The sequence below is a fragment of the Plecotus auritus genome, assembly GCF_963455305.1.
Source record: "Plecotus auritus genome assembly, chromosome: 10".
NCBI classification, from domain to species: Eukaryota; Metazoa; Chordata; class Mammalia; order Chiroptera; family Vespertilionidae; genus Plecotus; species Plecotus auritus.
In genome coordinates, this window is record NC_137785.1 from 32,642,797 (window position 1) to 32,658,999 (window position 16,203).

The 16,203-nt window shown below is 41.5% G+C and overlaps 1 protein-coding gene across 1 annotated transcript in view; it reads right to left on the bottom strand.

The window, feature by feature from the left end:
• Positions 1–16,203, bottom strand: part of LOC308235739 (uncharacterized protein) — a 32,144-nt gene that overhangs the window by 3,519 nt on the left and 12,422 nt on the right. The window lies entirely within an intron of this gene.

A 16,203-nucleotide genomic window follows, 5' to 3' on the forward strand; every position in this document is an offset into this window, starting at 1 on the left:
GCTGCGGGCTGAGGGCAGCCGCCATGGCTGTGAGAGCTGAGCTCCTTACACAAATTTCATGCATCGGGCCTCTAGTATTGCTATAAGAGATGTCTGAAATTTGCTACCTATGGTTTTCTCTAGGATTTTTATGGTTTCAGACTTACATTTAAATCTTTTATCCATTTTTAGTTTATTTTTGTGTATGGTGTAAGTTAGTGGTCTAGTTTCATTTTTTTTTTTTTTTGCATGTACCTGTCCATTTATCCCAACACATTTATTGAAGAGACTGTCTTTACTCCATTCCTTACTCCATTCCTGTCAAATAGTCTCCAAAGAGGACATACAGATTAACCAAAGAAATTATATGCATAACCCATGGACATAGAAGGTGGTAGACCTGGGGGTAGAGTGGGGATAGGGTGGAGGGTGTCAATGGGGGTAAAAAGGGGACATCTGTAATACTTTCAACAATAAAGATAAATTTTTTTTTTTTTTAATTTAAAAAAGTGGTTCTTCACCTCTGGTGAGAAGCTGAATCAGCTGAGAAACTTGTAAAATACAATGTTGAGGAACCATCTAAGATCAACTAAACAAGAATCTAAAGGAGTAGGACATTACAACTAATAGCAAGTCCTCCCATTTCTAGCCTCAAAATATATCCAGATTATGACTACTTCTATCAGTATCTTTACCACCCATCCAACCATACTAAGATTAACATCTATAATAATAAAAGTCTAATATGCTAATTAGACAGGTCAGCTGAACGACCTTCCAGATGTCATTCCGGATGTCCTTCTGGATGAAGCTGCAGTGGCGGGGGCCAAGGCAGAGACAGTTAGGGGCAATCAGGCAGGCAGGCAAGCAGTTAGGGGTGATCAGGCAGGCAGGCAGAGGTGTTTAGGGGCGATCAGGCAGGCAGGTGAGTGGTTAAGGGTGATCAGGTAGGCAAGCAAACAGGGACAATCAGGCAGGCAGGTGAGCAGTTAGGGGTGATCAGGCAGGCAGGTGAGCAGTTAGGAACATCAGGCAGGCAGGCAGAGTGGTTAGGGGCAATCAGGCAGGCAGGCAGAGGTGGTTAGGGGCGATCAGGCAGGCAAGCGAGCTGTTAGGAGCCATGGGTCCCGGATTGTGAGAGGGTGCAGGCCGGGCTGAGGCCCCCCCGCCCCATGCATGAATCTTGTGTACCAGGCCTCTAGTACTATCATAATGGGTCTCCCTACTTCCACTGTTGCCTTCCTAATATTTCATAGCCAATACAATAACTAGCATATCCTTGTTAAGATAAATTAGATCATATCATTCTTCTGCTAAAAACCTCCACTGAATTTCTTTCTCAGGAAGAGTAAAAATAAAAGTTTTTTATGTGGTCTATAGTGTCTTCCCTGAATTTTTGCATTACCTCTTTCTGACCTCATTGCCTATCTCCTTCCTTTAGCTGACTCTGCTCTTGCTCTTGACCAACGAGATGTTCTTCAAACTTGCCAAACATACCCCTGCTTCAGAATCTCCGCCTGGAAATATCTTCCTTAAGATATCAATATGACTTATTCAATTACTTCATTCTGACCTCTAATCAAATGGCAACTTATGAGATTACTCTTTATAAAATAGAACCCTCATCACTCTTACTCCATTTTTTATAGTGCACTTCTATCATATGCCATGTACCTATTTCCCTGACATTATTATGAAGATTTTCAAACAATAAAAACAATAAAAGAATTAGACCATGAACCCCCATATTCCAGCATCAGATGTCAGAAGATGATGTTACTTTAAATATTGGGAAAAACAATCTTATAGTTGAATCTTGTGATGACCCCTCATGCACTAGATAGATGAAGGCCACACCTTCATTACTTAGAACCTGAGGCGGGGTGGCTCCTATAGCTCTGAATCCTCAACTTACAAACTGGTACAAAAGAGTAAAATGAAATTTTATGGGTCAAAGCTACTGTAATCTGGATGTCTGTAACACACAACAAAACTATATCTTAACTCATATACTGGCTTCTTGCTGATACTCCATTCACGAAGCCCATTTTCTCTCCAGAGCTTTTGTGCTTATTGTTCTCTCTACCTTGACACTCCCTCCCTGCTGCATCTTCAGACATCTCCTTTTCTCCCTGCTTTCAGGTCCCCCCTGGTTCCAATATTACTTCTTCAGAGGACCATCTCCAACACAATCCAATATTACAGAATCACCTCTCACCATTCTCTAACTTAAATGCAATAAGATTTTTTTCTTCAAAATGTACTGTTATTTAAATAACATTACATATGTATCTACTTTGTCCATTTTTCCCACTAGAAGTACAATAAACTCCATGAGACAGGGCCTTTCACTTTTTCACTGTTGTATCAGCAATAAGAAATTGTTGAATGTTGACCAATAGATAACTCTAAATACAATACAGAAGACAGGAGATTGATTTTAGAGTGGGAACCTTGGTGAACTTACTTTCCTACAAAAACAATAAAAAGACTGCAAAGAAACAAACAAGCAAACTGGGAAGATAATTAGGATCTGATATTTTAATTTAAAGTTGTGGGGCTATTCCCATTCCCCCTTTCACCAGCTCATTGACACAGCTGCTAGCCGATTTGCAGCCAATAGAGAAGTCTGATCTCTTTTGGAGTCCCATTAAAAGCATCACAATCCATCCAATATTTTTTCAGAACTCTGGAAAATATATTCCCAAGTTGTTACTACTATTTAATTTGAATCAGGGCTCAACTAGGATGAGAGAGTGGAGGGATGGGAAGTTCTATCCCACAGCATTACGGAAAACAATAGCAAGCAATGGCAACACAGGAGCTGACTAAGGCTCTTAATTTCAGTTGGGGCAACCAATAACTAGAGGGGAATTTGAAAGGAAATCTTAAGAACTAGGTGACCACAGAAAACTCTAAAAATTTCCAACAGGTTCCTGGGAATATAAAAATCCCAATCAGCCCTAGCTGATTTGGCTGTGGATAGAGCATCGGTCTGCGAACTGAAAGGTCCCAGGTTCAATTCCGGTCAAGGGCACATGCCCGGGTTATGGGCTCGATCCCCAGTGGGGGACTTGCAGGAGGCAGCGATTCATGATTCTCTCTCACCATGGATGTTTCTATCTCTCTCTCCCTCTTCCTTCCTCTCTAAAATCAATAAAAATATATTTTTTAAAAAGCCCAATCATTCATATTTGCCTAACTTTGAGGTCCTGTGAAATTATAAAGTGCATGATAAGACTGTAATATAAGTTGCCTAAAGTTTTAAGGTCAGCCTTCTCACATAGATTTCCTTTGCAAAGGGTAGAAGAAATACAGGCAACGCATTTAAAGCAATCTTCTAACCAATCATTGACTTACCACCAATTTACACTGACCCATGAGTAACCCCCAGGAAACGAAGCTAAAAAATAAAAACAAGAACTTAAAAAAAAAAGCTACTGTAAAACTTAAGAGGCTGCAAACTATAGAGAACAGGCTGGACAAAATTAGCCAAAGAAAGTTGCTAAATCAAAGAAACAAAACAAGAACTAAAAAATAAATCAAGGAAACAACAACAAACTATTGGTGAGAGAGGAATAAGATACCAGACCTGTGACAATACATTATCTAAAATGTCTACATTTGCCAAAAAAGACGAGACATACAAAGATACAGGGAACATGCCACATACACAGAAAACAAAAAGGAACCAATAGACAATATCCCTGAAGGAGCACAGTTAATGCACTTACTTAGGCAAACACTTGAACTAAGCTATTATAAATATATATATTTGCTGAAAGAACCAAAAAAAGTCATATATAAAGTATAAGGAAAAAATGACAGTGGAGTAAGTGAATGCTCCCAGGACCAAACTGGAATCACAACTAAAACACACACACACACACACACACACACACACACACACACACACACACACACACACACATTGAATAATCAACTGAAGACTAGCTGGATAACCAAAATAACCAAGGATGGAAAGAGGAGACCTCATTGAGATTGAATGGAAGGGAAGAGGCACAAAAGGAGTGGCCTGGCACTCCACAGACAGCACCTGACATTCAGGAGAGATATCTCAGCCATGGGGGGTTTCCACTGACAACTCTGGGGTCTAATCCCTAAGCTTCCCCCCCTCCCCCACTGGAAGAGAGCACCAGAACTGAGAAAGGTACCCACATAACATCTGGCAGTGAAAAGCAGCAGGGTTGCTGTCTGCCAGGGAGAGAAGGCTGGAATACAGGCACCCTCTTAAAGGGCCATAGCAAAAAATTTTGTGTGTAGCCACTCATCTTGGGCTCCGGCAGAGAGAGGGCAGACTTAACTGGAGCTATGTGAGTAAAAGCCAGGGTTGGGGACTCTGGGGTTAGAGCTCAGAAGACAGGCACCCCAGCTTCCTGTCTGGGTCATTCCCTCATACTGCGGAGGTCATCTATCTCATGTAGACATTAGCTATCCAGGCAGTTATTGCTTGGGGGAAGACAGTTGACCCACCCTATCGGAAACACCCTTACCCCACAGTGTAGAGACCCATTAAGAGACTGAGAATAACAATTAGCCTCCCGGCAGAAGCAATTGCCCCACCCCATTAGAAAACCTTTCCCCCACCTGTGGACAATTGCCTGACGACTACTTAAGACTGAATCGAATCAGTCAGCAGGCAGAGGTGGGTCTCTGGAGTCTTTGAGTCTTTGCCAGGTCTAATTAGTCAGAAATAGTGTTAGCCACTGTCCTGCACTAGAGATTCAGAGGCTTAGCAGATCTATCTAATGGTCACAAACCCAAACAGCCAAAAGCGGGGGAAAAAACAACAACCTCCAAAGGAAAGAGCAAGAGATTCCTCCAGAAGAAGAGATAAATGAAATGAAGATAAAAATGTATCTGGTTTAGGGATCATAATAATGATGGTGAAGATGCTCAACAGTATTAGAAAAGATATAGTAACTATGAAAAAAGAACAGTTGGAAATGAAGAATGACATAGCACTAATAAAGAACACATTAGAAGGAATACACAGCAGATTAGGGGAAGCTGAGGATTGGATCAGTGAATTAGAAGACAGGGTTCAAAAAAATCACTCAATCAGAGAACCAAAAAGAAAAAACAATTAAAAAACAGGACAGCGTAAAGGAGCTGTGGAACAACATGAAACAAAACAATATTCATATTTTCAGTGTCCCAGAAGGGAAAGAAAGGGAGAAAGAGATAAAGAACGTGTTTAAAGAAATAATGGCAGAAAACTTCCCTAACCTGGTGAAGAAAAAAGTCACACAAGTTCAGGAGGTTCAGAGTCCCAAGCAAAAAGAACCCAAACAGGCCCACATCTAGACATATCATAATTAAAATGCAAAAAATTAAAGAAAAAGAGAAAATATTAAAGGCAGCAAGAGAAAAGCAATTTATTACCTACAACAGAGCTCCCATAGGCTGACACCTGATTTCTCATCAGAAACTCTACAGGCCAGAAAGGAATGGCATGAAATACTCAAGGTAATGGAAAGCAAGGATCTGAAACCAATATTACTATATCAAACAAGGCTATCATTCAAAATAGATGAAGAGCTTCCCGCACAATAAAAGGCTAAAGGAGTTCATCACCACCAAGCCAGCATTACAAGAAATGCTAAAGGGGCTGTTTAATAAGAAGAAGAAATAGAGAGAGAAACCTAGGCATACAGAATTAAAATGGTAATAAATAAGTACCTATCCTATATAATAAAAGCCTAATATACTGTCTGGTCATCTGTTCAACCAATCAAAGCATAATATGCTAATGATATGCTAAGACCACTCAACTGCTTGCTATGACATGCACTGACCACCAGGGCGCAGATGCTCTGACTAGTAGGTTAGCTTGCTGCTGGGTTCAGGCCAATCGGACTGGGTGAGATGGGCCGGACATGCCCTGGAGCCCTCCCATGGCCCCTCCCCAGTTGGCCAACCTCCCGCATTCCTGCACGGCCCCGATCGTACACCAGTGGGGACCCTCGGCCTGCCTGCGCCCTCTCACAATCAGGGACCCCTTGGGGGATGTCGGAGAGCCAGTTTCAGCCCAATCCCACAGGCCAGGCCGAGGGACCCCATTGGTGCATGAATTTGTGCACCACACCTCTAGTCAATAATAACCTTAAATGTAAATGGATTAAATGCTCTAATCAAAAGACACAAGGTAGCTGAATGGATACAAAAACATGACCCAATTATAACTGTCTACAAGGGACCCCCCTCAGAACAGAAGACACACACAGGATAAGAGTGAAGGGATGGAAAATTTTTTTCCATGCAAATGGCAACAATAAAACCTGGGGTAGCAATACTCATATCAGACAAAATAACCTTCAAAATGAAGGTCATCACAAGAGATAACAAAGATCACTACATAATATTAAGGTGATTGACCTAAAAAGAGGATATAACTGTGGTAAACATATATGCACCCAATATAGGAGCTCCTAAACATATGAAAAAATTCTAGAGGACTTTAAGGGAGCGATCAACAACAATACAGTCATAGTAGGAGATTTTAACACCCTGATGACTTCACTGGATAGATCTTCCAGACAAAAAATTAACAAGGAAATAGTGATTCTAAAAGACACACTGAGCAGAGGGATTTAATTAACATTTATAGAATATTTCACCCCAAAGCTGCAGAATATACATTCTCCTCAAGTAGATCATTCATAGAGATAGACCACTGTTAGGACACAAAACAAGTCTCTTCAAATTCAAGAAGACTGAAATCATATCAAGCATCTTCTCAGATCACAGTGGAATAAAATTAGAAATCAATTATATTAAAAACACCCAAAAACATTCAAACACATGGAGGCTAAGTAGCATGTTATTAAACAATAAATGGGTTACCAAAGAGATCAAGAAAGAAATAAAAAACTTCCTGGAAACAAATGAAAATGAACACACAACAACTCAAAATCTCTGGGACACAGCAAAAGCAGTCCTGAGAGGGAAGTTCATAGCACTACAGGCATACTTCAAAAAACTAAAACAAAACAAAAAAAAGAAAACAAGAAAAACCAACAATAAACTAACCCTACAACTAAAAGAACTAGAAAGAAAACAACAAGAAAAGCCCAGAGAAAGTAGAAGGAAGGAAATAATAAAGATTAGAGCAGAAATAAATGACATAGACTAAAAAAAATCAATACAAAAGTCAAGGAAACCAAGAGCTGGTTCTATGAAAGAATAAACAAGATTGATGAACCATTATTCAGACTCATCAAAAAAACACAGAGAGAGGACCCAATAAATAAAATGAGAAAAGAAAGTGGAGAAGTAACCACTGACACCACAGAAATTCAAAGGATTGTAAAAAATACTATGAACAACTATATGGCAAAAAGCTGGATAATGTGGATGAAATGGACAAATTCCTAGAAAAATACAATCTTCCAAAACTGTATCACAAAGAATCAGAAAACCTGAGTAGGCCAATAACAACTGATGAAATAAAAGTAGTAATCAAAAAACTCCCATCCAACAAAATCCCAAATCCAGATGGCTTCACAGGGGAGTTTTATCAAGCATTCAAAGAAGAACTAACACCTATACTCCTCAAACTATTCCAAGAAATCCAAGAGGAAGAAACACATCCAAGCTCTTTTTATGAAGCCAGCATTATCCTAATTCCAAAACCAGATAAAGACACTACAAAGAAAGAGAATTACAGGCCAATATCCCTGATGAACAAAGATGCTAAAATCCTCAAGAAAATATTAGAAAATTGGATCCAGCAATATATTAAAAAGATCATACACCATGACCAAATGGGATTTATTCCAGGGATGCAGGCTGGTACAATATTCACAAATCAATAAATGTGATATATCACATAAACAAACTGAAAGACAAAAATCATATGATCATATCAATAGATGCAGAAAAAGCATTCGACAAAATCCAACACCCTTTTTTGATAAAAACTCTCAGCAAAGTGGGAATAGAGGGGGCATATCTCAACATAATAAAAGCTGTATATGACAAACCTACAGAGAATATCATACTCAATGGGCAAAAACTAAAATCATTTCCTCTAAGAACAGAAACAAGACAGGGATGTCCACTCTCACCATCCTCATTCAATATAGTATTGGAAGTTCTAGCTATAGGGATTAGACAAGAAATAAAAGGCATCCAAATTGGAAAGGAGGAAGTAAAACTCTCATTATTTGCAGACGACATGATATTGTACATAGAAAACCCTACAGACTCCACCAAAAAACTACTAGATTTAAAAATGAATTTGGCAAAGTAGCAGGATCAAAGTTATCACGCAAAAATAGATAGCTTTTTTATACACCAGTAATGAATTCTCAGAAAGAGAAACTAAACAATCCCTTTTACCATTGCAACAAAAAAATTAAGATACTTAGGAATAAACTTAACCAAGCAGGTTAAAGACTTATACTTGGAAAACTACAGGAGGTTGTAAAAACAGATAGAAGGTATAAACAAGTGGAAGAATATACTGTGTTCATGGATTGGCAAAATCAACATCATTAAAAGGTCCATATTACCCAAGGCAATCTATTGATTCAATGTAATCCCTGTTAAAATACCAACAGCATATTTCACAGTTCTAGTACAAAAATTTGTATGAAACAAAAAAAGACCCTGAATAGCTGCAGCAATCTTGAGAAAGAAGAATAAAGTTGGAAGGATCAAAACACCAGATATCAAGTTATATTACAAAGCCACTGTAATCAAAACAGCCTGGTACTGGTATAAGAACTGGCATATCGATCAATGGAACAGGACAGAGACCCCAGAAATCAACCCAAGCCATTGCACTCTATTAATATTTGACAAAGGAGACAAGATCAAACAATGGAGTCATGAGAGTCTCTTCAATAAATGGTGCTGGAGAAATTGGACAGATACATACAGAAAAATGAAACAAGACTACCAACTTACACCATACACAAGAATAAATTCAAAATGGATAAAAGACCTACATGTAAATCGGAAAACCACAAAAATCTTAGAAGAAACCATAGGCAGCAAAATCTAAGACATATCTCATAGCAATATGTTTATGGATACATTTCCTAGGACAGTGGTCGGCAAACTCATTAGTCAACAGAGCGGCTTGCCGACCACTGTCCTAGGGCAAAGGAAACTAAGGAGAAAATAAACAAATAGGACTACATCAAAATAAAAGGCTTTTGCACAGCAAAAGAAACCATCACCAAAACGAAAAGGGAGCCCACTATATGGGAGAACATATTTGGCAATGATACATCTGATGAAGGGTTAATCCAAAATATATAAGGAACTCACACAACTTAATAAAAGGAAGACAAACAATCCAATTAAAAAATGGGTGAAAGACCTAAATAGACACTTCTCCAAAGTGGACATTCAGATGGCCAAGAGACATATGAAAAAATGCTCAAGTCACTGATCATCAGAGAGATGCAAATTAAAAGGACAATGAGGTATCACCTCACACCTCTCAGAATGGCTACCATCAACAAATCAACAAATTACAAGTGCTGGTGAGCATGTGGAGAAAAAGGCCCCCTAGTACACTGCTGGTGGGAATGCAGACTGGTACAGCCATTATGAAAAACAATATGGAGTTTCTTAAAAAAATCAAATATGGAACTGCCATTTGACCCAGAAATTCCACTTCTAGGAATATATCCCTCAGAATCCCAAAACACCATTCAGAAAGATTGTATGCATCCCTATGTTCATAGCAGGACAACTTACAATAGCTAAAATCTGGAAACAGCCCAAATGCTCTTCAGTAGATGAGTGGATACAAAAAGCTGTGGTACATTTATACCATGGAATACTATGCAGCAGTAAAAAAGAAGAATCTCTTACCCTTTGAGACAGCATGAAGGGACCTGGAGAGTATCATGTTAAGTGAAATAAGTCAGCTAGAGATAGACAAGTATCACATGATCTCACTCATATGTCGAATCTGTGATGAAGGGAGTGAATCTAGAGACATTGGAAGCATGGAACAGAGTGTGGAATCTTGGAGGAAAGGTGGGGGAGGGTTGGTCATTGGGAGGCATTCAACCAAAGACCTTGTATGTATATATGCATAACCCATGTACACAGACAACTGGGTTTGGGAAGTGGGCTTGTGGGGGTCTATGGAGATAAAAAAGTGGGCACATGTAATACTTTCAACAATAAAGATTAAAAATGAAGAAAGTATAAGAATATCTCATTAAATAAAAAATATCAGTAGAAATTATAAAAAACAACTAAATAGAAATCTGAGTTGAGAAGTATAATAACTGAAATAACAACTTCATCAGTAGAGCCCAGTAACAGATTTGAACTGGCGAAAGAAAGGATCAGTGAAAATGAAGATAGGTAAATAGAGAGAATATCTAGTCTGTGGTACAGAAAGGATCAAAAAATGAAAACAAAAACAAAAACAGAGCCTCAGAAACCTGAAGAATATTGTCAAGCATTGAAATATATGCAAAAAGAGAGTACATGAATGAGAACAAGAAAGGCGTAAAAATACATTTGAAGAAATAATTTCCAGCAATTTCCCAATTTGATTAAAAAGATTAATATACACATCTAAGAGGTTCAACAAACTCCAAGTTGAAAAACTTGCTGTAAAATTGGAATAAACTTGATCAAAACCTAGACACATCAGAGTCAACTGATGAAAAACCAAGAGAGAAGTAACTAATCCCACATATTTTTCATCAGAAACCATGAGAACAGAAAACAATTAAGTGACATATTTGGTGTTAGAACAAAGGGTTGTCAGTCAAGAATTTTCTATCCAGCAAAACCATTCCTTATAAATAAAAGGAAAATTAAGATATTCTCAGAATATTTTTAAAACAAAAAAATTTTATCACTAGCAGATCTGCCCTATAAGAATTACTAAAGGGGGTTGTTTAGACTGAAATAAAAGGACAAAAGATAACATGAATCTGCAAAAAAGTAAAGGTAACTATGTAGGTAAATATCTACACTAATAAAAGAGAAAAATGCTAATTGACCGTACCTCCGCTACGCCCACAGCCAATCAGGAATGATATGCAAATTCAGCCAGCAAAGATGGATGGTAAATTTGCATATGTAGGAGGGGCGGGCAGTGCGTGACGCCACCCGTGGGGTCCAATCTGCCAAGGGGGACCAGGCAGGCTGGGCGGGCAGCACCTGACACCGCCTGCGGGGTCCATGCCGCCATCGGGGACCGGGCAGGCCGGGCGGGCTGCTTCTGATGTAACCTGTGGGGTCCAGTCCGCCAAGGGGGACCAGGCAGGCCGGGCGGGCTGCGCCTGACACTGCCCGCAGGGTCGAGGCCGCGATTGGGGTCGGGCAGGCCGGGTGGGCAGTGCCTGACGCCGCCCGCAGGGTCCAGGCCGCCATCAGGGACTGGGCAGGCTGGGCAGGCAGCGCCTGATGCCGCCCACGGGGTCCAGGTTGCCATTGGGGTCAGGCAGGCCAGGCGGGCAGCGCCTGACACCGCCTGCAGGGTCCAGGCTGCGATCGGAGACCAGGCGGGTGCGCCTGATGCCACCCGCAGGGTCCAGGTCGCTATTGGGGACCTGGGTAGGCGGGGGTGGCCAGGGTCTCTGGGATCACTGTTTGCCCCTGGGCCGCCTGCGGACATTGGTGGAGCAGTCCGAGGTTGAGCATTTTAATGAAAATGGGATGCCTGTGCCCCGGCCCACCGCGCCCCGTCCCTGGTAAGGAGAGGGCAGTGGGCAGTTAGCAGGCACCAGGGCTTGGAAGGGACTGGGAGCAACCTGCAGGTATGCTACCAGGAAGAGGTGCTGAACCATGACGACGCAGAGGGCTGGCTGATGGAGGCGCACAAAGGTGCAGATGAAAAGCGCATCGACAGCCTGATGGACTAAATCGCCTTTCTGAAGAAGGTTCATGAAGAGGAGATCGCCGAGCTGCAGGCACAGATCCAGTACGTTCAGATCTCTGTGGAGATGGACATGTTCTCCAAGTCCGACCTCTCTGCCGCGCTCAAGGACATCCGGCGCAGTACATGCAGAATGCAGAAGAATGGTACAAGAGCTGGTTCACCTTGCTGACCGAGAGCACTGCCAAGAACACCTATGGGGTGCACGCCACCAAGGACGAGGTGTCTGAAAGCCACCACCTGTTCAAGGCCAAGACCCTGGAGATTAAAGCATGCTGGGACATGAACAAAGTTCTGGGAAAGCAGCTGCGAGAGCTGGAGGATAAGCAGAACTCCGATGTTAGTTCTATGCAGGACACAATCAACAAATTAGGAAATGAGTTGAGAACTACAAAGAGTGAAATGGCATGATATTTAAAAGAATACCAGGACCTCCTCAATGTGAAGATGGCTTTGGACATTGACATTGCAGCTTACAGGAAACTCTTGGAAGGTTAGGAGACCCAGCTCAGTTTCACCAGCGTGGGAAGCATAGCCAGTGGCTACTCCCAGAGTTCCCAGATCTTTGGTCAATCTGCCTACGGTGGTTTACAGACTAGCTCTTACTTGATGTCCGCTAGCTCCTTCCCTTCTTAATACACCAGCCACATCCAGGAGGAGCAGATCGAGGTGGAGGAGACCATTGAGGCTGCAAAAGCCAAGGAAGCTAAGGATGAAGCCCCCTCTGAAGGAGAAGCTGAAGAGGAGAAGGAGAAGGAAGCGGCTGACAAAGAGGAAGGAGAGGATGAGGAAGAAGGTGCCAAGGAAGAATTTGAGGATGCAAAGGAGGAAGAAGAAGGTGAAGGTGAAGGAGAAGATGCCCAAGAAGCTGAGGATGAGAAGAAAGATGAAGTGCTGGGGAGGAGCAAGCAACCAAGAAGAAAGATTGAGCCCCCCTTTCCTTAATTATTTCAGGAATAATCCTCCTGAAACCAGGTCAACCCCGTCACCAACCAAGCAGTTGAGTTCTTGATACTATATGAATTAAGAAGTCAATATATATAACATTCTGAGGTGACTCAGGTTGGACATTAAATGTTGTGCTATGACTTTTCTCCTTATGCAGAGTGGCTTCCTGGCTTGCTGCCAGCCTGTGCATGGTCCATGCTTATGAGTTCAGGATCTATGACAATGTGAATAATTCAGATGTTTACAATAAAAACACATGAATATATGAATTCACTGATGTTAATAAACTTCATGGAAAAAATAGTCCTTTGAATCTTTGGTGGTTAGAAATTAAAGACCTCAAATCATGTGCAATAAACAGTAAATAAAGTTACACTGAATGACAAAAAAAAATAAAAAAATACATAAGGCCAAAACCGGTTTGGCTCGGTAGATAGAGCATTGGCCTGCGGACTGAATGGTCCCAGGTTCGATTCCGGTCAAGGTCACGTACCTTGGTTGCGGGCACATCCCCAGTGGGAGGTGTGCAGGAGGCAGCTGATCGATATTTCTCTCTCATCGATGTTTCTAGCTCTCTGTCCTTCTCCCTTCCTCTCTGTAAAATATCAATAAAATATATTAAAAAAAAAATACATAAGGGTCCAGGAAACGTTCAAAGAACTGGGGAACCATTCCCAAATCAGGAAGGGAAGTCAAAGGGTGTATATTATTGCTACGAATACAGTATTTCCTACTATTTACAACATATACAATGTAATGTATTAGATGCCTTCCTATCACATGAAGTATGTATTCTCATAGAGTAATACTGGTACATATGTTATAGTTATGGCAGTATGTCATATCCTATCTATATTAATAAAAGGGTAATATGCTAATTAGACCATGAGACCTTTCAGACGTCCTTCCGGACAAAGCCATGGTGGTGGGGCCGAGGCATAGGTGGTTAGGGGTGATCAGGCCAGGAGGGGAGGGCAGCTGGGGGTGATCAGGCTGGCGGGGGGGGGGGGGTGTGGGACAGTTGGGGGTGAGCAGGCCGGCAGAGGGGACCAGTTGGAGGTGAGCAGGCCAGCAGGGGGGTGCAGTTGGGGGCAATCAGGCCAGCAGGCAGAGTGGTTAGGGGTGATCAAGCAGGCAGGCAGGTGAGTGGTTAGGAGCCAGCAGTCCCGGAACACGAGGGGGTTGTCTGACTGCCAGTTTAGGCCCGATCCCACAGGGGTCTCAGATTGGAGAGGATGCAGGCCAGGCTGAGGGACACCCCCCTTCCCCCGTGCACGAATTTCGTGCACCAGGCCACTAGTAAGACTATATAAAAGTATTTTTGTTTGTAACTCTTTGCTTCTTCTATTTGATTTAAAAGATAACTACTTAAAACAATAATTATAAAAACGTGTTGATGGTATATTAGTTTCCTATTTCTGATACAAGATCCTATCTAATAAAGAGGGAATATGCAAGTTGAACATCACGCCATCACAAAGATGGTAGCGCCCAGTGCTCTCAGCCCCACCAGATTCCCCCAGTTGTTTCAGCCCCACCAGGAGGGTGGCAGGCGCACAGTGCGGCTGGACCCGCCCTCAGGTGGGTCCGGCCACTCCTTGCGCCTGCCGCCGGAGTCCCACAGTCCTTTCAGCCCAGCCAGGAGGGCAGCAGGTGCATGGTACTGCCAGACCCGCCCTCAGCCCCACAGCCGCCCAGAGCCAGCCTGAGGCATAGCCATGCAGCTGCCTAGGGCCAGCCCGAGGCATAGGCAAGCCTTAGATGGTGGCTGCCCAGCTGACACCCAAGGCGCAGGCAAGCCTTGGATGTTGGCTGCCCAGCCGCCCAGGGTGGGCCCAAGGCACAGGCAAACCTCAGATGGCAGCTGACCAGCCACCCAGGGCCGCCCGAGGCTCAGGTAACCAGGGCCGGCTGAGGCTTGCACTGCTGGCAGTGGTAGCAGCAGAGGTATGATGGGGGCGTTGCCTTCCCCTGATCGCTGGGTCACCTCCCGTTCCTGAGGGCTCCCTGACTGTGTGAGGGGGCAGGCCAGGGTGAGGAACGCCCCCCTCCAGTGCATGAATTTTCATGCACCAGACCTCTAGTGTTAACATAAACATAGTGGCTTACTAGTAAAACAAACCAATTTATTATCTTACAGTTCTGAAGGTCAGAAGTCAGAGAGAGGTTTTAATAGGTCAAAATAAATGTGTATATAGCAAGACTGTGTTCCCTTCTGGAGGCTTTAAGGAAGAATCTATTTTTTTATCTTTTCTAACTCCTAAAAACTGCTCATTCCTTAGAGTATCATGGAACCCTTCCTCTCTGTACATTACTTATGTTGTCACATCTCTGATTCTTTCAAGGACTTTTGTGATTGCATTGAGCCCATGTGAATAACCTAGGATAATCTCCCTAATTTAAGGCCAGCTGACTCATAACCTTAATTCATTATTCATAGGTTCCAGGGATTAGGATGTGGATATCTTTGGAAGAGTCATTATTCTGCTTACCAATATCTACTTATAATGTATTAAGGTATAATTTGTATGCTGATAATAGTACAAAGAAGAAAAGGAGGGACCAGGCTATATTAGGGCATAGTTTTTTAATAAGATTAAAGTTAAGTTAGTGTTAATCCAAACTAAATTATTTTAAGCTAAGCTACAACTGAAATTCTCAGGGCAACCACTGGGAAAAGAACTAAAAACTGTTGTAAAGAAACAATCATAAAACTAAATGGGACTCTAGAATATGGCTACGTAACATAAATTATAGTAATGTAAGAATGAAGTACAAAACAAAAATAACAAATGTGGAAAACAAATACCTTAATGTAAGACATAAATCCTACTTTATTGATAATTACATTAAGTATAAACATATTAAATATTCAAACATATAGCAGATATAGGCAGGATGTATTAAAAAACATGATCTGAATATATGCTGTCTTCAATAGACACAATAAATTCAAGGACACAAAAAAATTAAAAGAATGGGAAAAGATTAACCAAAAGTGAGTTTCAATAGTTATACTATTATCAGACAAAATAAACTTTAAGACAAAATTGTAATAGAGACAAAGAAGGACATTTTATAATAAGGGGGTCAATCTCAGGAAACTATAAGTCCTAAGTGTATAAGAACCTAATTCCAGAGCCCCAAAGTACATGAAGCAAACACTAACAGAAATGAAGAGAAAAACAGACAATTCAACAATTCAATGATCTACTTTCAATAATGTACAGATCAGCTAGCCAGAAGATCAACAAAGAGAGGGAAAACAACATACTCTTAAATAACTAATGGGTCTAAAGAAACTGCAAGAGATTTTGGAAAATACTTTTGAGTTGGATGAAAGGAAAACTGAACATACCAAAACATATGGAATACTGTTAAAACAGATCTTA